Below are 5,532 nucleotides of genomic sequence, written 5' to 3'. Positions count from 1 at the left end.
AGGGTTTGAGACTCTGTACAGAAGTCGAAAGCCCCGTCTTTCCCCTGCAGGATGGCCGGTGTTTTCGAACAGTCGACCTTGTGGATCACAGTCCAACGTGTACCCACTCTGCTACCAGGGTTCCCATAAGAACTGAAACCCAAAACTCAGGCAAACCAAGGGTCCTGACGGTGGCACCGGGCTGGGCACCCTTTCCTGTTGGTGTCAGAGGGTGACCCCAGTCAGAGCAGATTCCAGGGTAACAGACAGACACCAGCGACTCGGATTGTAAAGAGAATGGGGCAGGGCAGTGGGGACACTAGGGAAGAAGTTTATTTTTGAACCAGTTGACTGACATTTGGGGGGATGGGCAAGCCTGGAAAGCCGTTCCGTTGGCTCCGCTGGGGTTCACGCCTTCTGCAGAAACGGCCTCGCCTGTGGTGTTTCTAGAATTTCACTCCCAGCTGGTGCCCAACACGATGGATACATGTCAAGGTGACAAGTTCGAAGAGGTGGACGTTCACTGACGTGGGGCTGGCTTGTCATCTTTTTTTTCCCCCCAAACACATTCCGAGTTCTCCGGCTTCCTGGAGGTGCTTTTAATAGTGCACAGACTCGCAGCTCGGTGGCGAGGGGACAGCGTGGAGGGCTGCGGCTCAGACGCGCCGTGCCAGCTAGCTCGCAGGGATCCAAGTGTGAGAACCAAGTTGTCACTTGATGTGTGGATTTGGCACCCATGCGGCACGCCTTGGAGATGGGGGCTGTGGGCCCTAACTGCGTGCCAGGTGCTCCTGGAACGAATCTGCCTTGCCTCGGCTGGCGGGGGCCTGTCACCGGCCCAATCCAGGGGCCCCCACCCACTCCTACCCCACAGCTCTTCTCCAGAGCCAAATCAATAGGCAGTGGTCTGACCACCCTGAGGCCTAGGTGGTTTGCGCTAGAATGGGACCCGAGTGAGGCTGCTCCATGAGGCCACACAGGGTGGCTCTTCCACGCTCCCATCGAGAGGGCTGAACAGAGATTTGAACCCCAGTGCCCCAACTTCCAGGCCAGGCACAGTGGGTCCTCATTTTAGAGTGCTCTCGTGTCCCACCTGGTGGGTTCCCTCCTGTTGCCAGTCCCCACCTGTCCGGGTCGGGTTGCCAGATCCTGCTCACACCTGCGGTTTCTCACAGAGTTCCCTCTGCCTTTCCTGAATGGTCACTCTTTACTTTGGGTCTCTGCCCACTGCTTCCATCAGGCTCACCTCCTCTGTCTTTGGTGGAGGCGGGGTGTGCATTTCTACACCATGGCAGCATCGTTTTCATTGAAGACAAAACTCACTGGGCCCGAGCCCAGCCACACTCTTCTCTGGATCTCGTCCCTGGCACAGGACACCTGGGCAAGAGAGAATGAAGGTGGCAGAGGCATGGAGGAGGGCGTGGGAGAATATTGAATGTGCATGCCAGGCACTGGCAGAAGGCCTGCCAGGGTGCACATAGGCTTTGGGCACGTGGTCGGCAGAGACGGGTCGCCAGGAAAGGGCACCATGCTCAGTAGAGGTTTCGCAAGGAGAGCTCTGTCCATGAGGACGGGCGACACAGTGAACAGCCGCAACAAGGGACACGGCATGCCAACAGCGGGGAAGACAGAGCAGGTCTGGACAGTGTTTCGTTCGGCTACACTGACTCGACGAGAACCCGCAGCCACAGCCAGACACCATGGGCTTCAGCAGCCGGGGAAGAAACGCGGAGAACGCTCATCACAAGCATTCAGGGGACCAGGGAGGAAACTGAGGGTAAGGGGTCACACCTGAGAACAGAGCACCAGGGAAGAGGTGAGGGAGGGGCTGTTTGGAGGGAGAGGTACAGGGCCTGTTGGGGTCCACAGAGCCATGCGGGTGCTCAGTTGATGATGAATAAAGAGCTGAAGGAAGGGGAGGGGGGGGCGGAGCAATGGGGATGCCCAGGACGGAACCCATGGTGCCAGTGCCCAGGTAACTGGAATGTCGGAGGTTCAAACCCATCAGCTGCTCCGAGAAAGATGAGGCTGTCTACCCCCATGAAGACTGTCAGCCTTGGAACCCCGCAGGTGCAGTTCTACTCTGTCCTATAGGGGGACTCTAAGTAGGCTGGACTTAATGGCTGTGGTTGGTTTCCATTGGGCGCTGCTGACCTTAGACTTCAGGCAGGGCATTGCAGAGAAGGGAGCACTTGATGTGTTGGGCTGTGATCCGGTAGGCCAGCAGTCTGACACCCTCAGCTGCTCCGGAAGAGGAAGACGGTGCTTTCTCCTCCCGTAGAGTTATGTTCTTGGAAGCCCACAGGACAGTGCTTACCCTGCCCGGTAGGGTCGCTATGAGGCTGCATCGAGTCGCTGGCAGGGAGTTTGCTTTTGGTAGGGAGGACCAGGACGCAAGCTGCTATGGTGAACAGCTGTAGGGGGACGGGGCCGTGGTTGGGGCTGGGCTCCTGTTGGGGGACACGGCCCCATGGGCAGAGCAGCAGTAGAGTGAAGGGGTGCAGCTGCCAAAGGTGCTGCTCACGCGCCAGGCCACGTCAGGGGCTGACTGTATGCTTGACCCTCTGACCGGGGTAAGGAGAGAAGGCGTGGTGAGGGCAGCTCTCCAGGTGGTCACTGTCTCAGGAGGCATGAGAGGAAGGGGACAGAGGCACTGGGCTGAGGAGGGCCGTGCCACCACGAGATGGCAGGGGTTGAGGCTGGGCCACTCCATCCTGGTGGGGGGTGAGCTACCAAGGACTTAGTTCTGCCGCCAAGTTTAGTGTCCCAGAGGCATGCTTCTCAAGGGACATGTGATTCACTGACCACATGGCATTCCTGCCCCACATTGCCAACTCTACAGTGACCACTAAGTGCTGGGTCAGCAGTTTGGACCCACCAGCTGCTCCAGGGGAGGAGGGGGTGGCCATGTGCTTCTGTAAAGATTCACTGGCCATTGGGTTGATCCTGACTCATGGCAACCCTACAGGCACGGTAGGTGGGGTAGTGACCTAATCCGGTGTCAACTGGAGACTATTCAGAGTGGACGTTAGCCTGTCAACCAGGTCGCAGCTTGATGATCTCCTTTGGAGGCGACACAGAGATAAATAGCTCCCACTGGAGGCCAGACCCACACTCTCTGCTTCATCTTCCTGCTGACAAACCACGTGGAGCTGTGCTGATAGAGCCAGAGCCTTGGAGCTGCAGGAGCCACATGGAGACCCACATCACACTGAGATACTTCCACCACCGCTGGATCCACAAGACTTTCCACCCACTGGCCTGTGATCTTCCTGCATTCCATGTTACTGCATGAGTTGTGTGAGTCTGAAGGGGAATTTATAGACTGGTATCGGACATGTGGGCTAATATTGGACTTATGGACTTGATCTGAACTGGGCCGGGATGTTTTCTCAATATACATTTGCTCTTTGATATAAAGCCTTTCTTATACACATGAGTTTCTATGAATTTGTTTCTCTAGTCCACCCAGACTAACAGTAAGGGAGGGGATCCTGAGACTAACTCTTTACAGGCGCAGACAGCCTTATCTTTCTCCCGCAGAGCTGGTGGTGGGAGCAGCTCAACTCAAACCCACTGCCCCCCACCAGGCTCTGTTCCATTACAGCCTGGGAACCGCTATGGGGCGTTCCAGCCTGTCCTTCAGGCCCACCAGTGGGAACAGACTTGAGGGCAGTGGGGCGGGAGGGGCTTATGATGTGGGAAGGTGATGCTGGCTGGGCAGGAAGGGGCAGTGAGTGCAAAGCAGACACCATTACCAGCGGCATTGCCATCCAGCTTGGAATTGGGGGCAAGCTGCCCTGCAAGCGGAGGTCGGGGGTGGGGGTGGCAGGAGAGAAGGTATCTCGACGTCCAGCAACATGTCCTGGAGCCTCTACGGACAGATCCCTCCGCAGGGCTGGGCTGCATGTCACCCAGCCCCATCCGGCCAGGCGGAATGGAGGCTAAGCAGGGACCGGGCGCGGGTCTGCGGTCAACTGCGACTCGGCCCCCAGGGGACACGCGGACTGGCACAGGAGGGCGGCACTGTGAGAGGGGGGAGGGATGTCCTTCATTGGGGACTTGGACTTATGCTTTCTGGGCGATTTTGAGATAAATGTATGGTCATTGTTATAAAACCCCCAACTACCCCCCATCCCTACTCCCCGGCATGTGAGGACAGCGCTCTCTGCAGGGCACGATCATGGACCCGGGTCAGGGTGACGCGGGACTCCTGTGCTGGAAAGGTCCTCTAAAAAAAAGAAAGAAAAACTTTGTGGAAACTGACGGCCAGGCCTTCCTTCTGCAGTGCAGCGGGGGCAGGTCCCAGCTGCTGGCCTGAGCTTCGGAAGTGGCTTCTTCCTGTGAAGAAACGGCACGTGACCTGGGTGGCAGGGTCCTGGCGCCAAGAACGGGGTACTCCACCAGCTCGAGTCCTTACGCAGCAGAAGCTAGTCCCCCACACCTGTCTTAGAGCCATGCTGGTCTGTGAGATGGGAAGGTGAGGAAGCGGACGGGCACTAGGGGTCTCGTGATTAAGAGCCCCATGGGGACCAGTGACCAGCTGGCTGCCCCAGGCCAGCCAGTGCCCCTCCACTCTGCTGCACCTGTAGAAAGCTGCCGCCTGTGTTGGTCTGAGCTGGGGAGTGCACAGGGCAGGTCTGTGGCCCCCAGAAACCAGCATGCCCCTTCCTGGGCCACGTTCCCCCACCCCCATCTTGTGGGCCACAGCCAGGTAGTGTGCATGCCCCACCTCCCCAGTCCCTACAACCAGCAAAGAACTAGGTTTCCTTCCTTTGAAATGCCTCCTTTGGTGACCTGCAAGCCCCCCACCCCACCCAATGGGGTCCAGATGCAGACCCTGCCATAACATAGTCTTGGGGAAGCGCATGGCTCTCCTGCCCCAAGCCTCCCTCTCTCCCTCCAGCCTTGGCTCAAAGCCAGGCCCCCCACCCCAGGGCTGAAGAATGTATCTGGATGCGCCTTGTGTCACCATGTGTCTCCCCCCCACCCCGGGGAGCTGAAGAAGGTGGAGCCGGTGCTCGTGTGAACAACCTTGCCAGTGAACGACTGCATAAAGGTGATCCCTCGCGTGTACCCCTAGCTCTGGAGGATGGCGCAGATGGGCGCCATGCGATCCGGACACCAGGTCCGTGCCAGGCTTCTGCCCGTGCACAGAAGAACCATCCCACTTGAAAATCAAGGGGCTGCGGGAGGCCCCTGATCTCAGGTAGGAGGATGGCGGGGCAAGGAGGGGCACCTTTCCGCCAGTGCCTGGGCTGGGGATACTCTGCCCGAGGGGAATCCAGTAGAAACAGTAGGGTCAGTGGCGCCTCCCCGTCCTGCCCAGGGCTCCAGGCCTCAGGGAGCCTCCCGCCCCTGGGTGACTGCGAGGGGCTGAAGTGCGGGATCTATGGCTCCTTCCGCTTCGGTGACTGGGGAATGGGGTCCAATTGCCAGCCTGAGTGTGGATGTGAGGGTCAGAGGCAGATTCTGCCCAGGGCTGCCTGAGGTGGTCTGGAGGGCCCGGGGGTGGGGACGCCCGGCTAACCCCAGCACACACCCGACACAGTG

Source organism: Echinops telfairi, unplaced genomic scaffold (genome assembly GCF_000313985.2).
Source record: "Echinops telfairi isolate 266 unplaced genomic scaffold, ASM31398v2 ScPeMD7_2;HRSCAF=8, whole genome shotgun sequence".
NCBI classification, from domain to species: Eukaryota; Metazoa; Chordata; class Mammalia; order Afrosoricida; family Tenrecidae; genus Echinops; species Echinops telfairi.
Note: the sequence above shows the minus strand (reverse complement) of the source record.